The sequence below is a fragment of the Olea europaea genome, chromosome 6, assembly GCF_002742605.1.
Source record: "Olea europaea var. sylvestris chromosome 6, O_europaea_v1, whole genome shotgun sequence".
Lineage (NCBI taxonomy): Eukaryota > Viridiplantae > Streptophyta > Magnoliopsida > Lamiales > Oleaceae > Olea > Olea europaea.
In genome coordinates, this window is record NC_036242.1 from 12,259,786 (window position 1) to 12,261,557 (window position 1,772).

Genomic DNA, 1,772 nt, shown 5'->3' on the forward strand with positions numbered 1-1,772 from the left:
TACTCATTAAATTTATTACTTTATCTATGTATAATTTATATTTTGTTTGAGAATTATTACTACATCTTCCTAAAAATCCTATACTTATTAATAAATTTTCTCCTGAAACAACATCTTCATATCCATGTGTTTGAATTCCTATTTTAATTTTTTCTGAAAAATCTTTTATGGTTAATAAGAAATCTGGATTACAATATATAATTCCATTATTATCATTCATATCTACTTCTGTACTAGTTATCATACTCTTTTCTATATTTTGGATTCTTTCATCATAAATAGTTAATAAAATTTTATTTCCTAAATTTTTTTTCATTAATCCTTTAATTCCTATTACTATTAATCCTAGATGCATAAATCTAAAATTCTTTTTTCTTAATTCTTTTTTAGATTCTTCTGATATTAATGATAATTGTCTTACTTGACCATCTAAACATTGAATTGATACTTCTCTAGTATGTTTAAAAAATTGGGTTCTTGATTCAAAAATTCCTCTATTATATAAATTTTCTGGATTAAGTAATTGTAGACCATGAGTTTGAAATCTATTATAATCTTGTTCAGGATCTATAAGTTCTTCTATATTCTGATTATACTGAGGCTGTCTATGTAAAATTCTTTCTATTATATTTGTACTTATATTAGAAGTACTATGTCTACCTCTATCATAGGGTTCTGAAGATGATCCTACTTCTCTAATAGTTCTTGATCTACCAGGAAAATTATTCATATTTTATAAAATGTTGTAGATAATTTTCTAGTTATTTTTTCTTTACCTGTATTTTTTAAACTTAATTTGTCTAGATTATTTATTATATTTTCAATTTCTTGATTTGGTTTATTTTCTATATTATTTAATTTTTTATTTATATTTTCTATTACTTCTGTAGTCTTAAGATCTGAAAATTTTTCTTTATCTTCTACTCTAGAAATTTTGTTTAAAATTGTTAAATTTTGTTCTTTAATAAAATCTAGGTTTTCACGAATTTTATTAATATCTTTCTCAATATTAAAGATTCTTTTTCCTAAAGCACTTAATTCTCCAGTTAATTTATTAGTTTCTTTTATTAAAAGATCCAGTTTAAAAACTCTAATCTGAATAATAAAAAGAATCTAATGAAAAATTTGTATGATCTGATAAATAATTATTATCTATATTATCTAATTCAATCCTTAATTTTAAATCTGATATAAATATCTGATCAAAACTATTTATAAAATATTCTTCTCTAAATTCTGAAATTAAAGATCTATATAAAATCTGTTCTTTTAATTCTAGTTGTAAATTTTTAGTCACTTGTAATATAGCAAATAAATAGTCTATAGTTTTATATTTTTCAAAAGAAATTAATTCTATACCGTATTCAAAAATCTCTTCTATTTCTTTATAAAATGTAAAACTATGGAATATTTTTTCTAGATCTACAAATAAAATTCTAAAAATCATAAAACAAGTAAGTATTTTCTAAAGATTAAAAGAGTTATACCTTTTCCAAAATCTGAAGAAATATACTGAAATCACCAGCACCGGAACAAAAGCTCTGATACCAAAGAAGGGGGGTCCCTGAAAAAGGTTATTTCAAGGATTTGAAGGCTGTTGTAGGCGGTTTGTTAAATTATGAAAAATCATACTCAGTACTCTTCTTAATTAGATGTCTTTTTCTTTTGATAAAATAATATCCCTTTTTTTTTTTTTAAATCATGACATCTGAGATATATGAACTTGGGCCTAACTCCATTCTTGTAAGGACACCACTGGCACTCCCTTAACA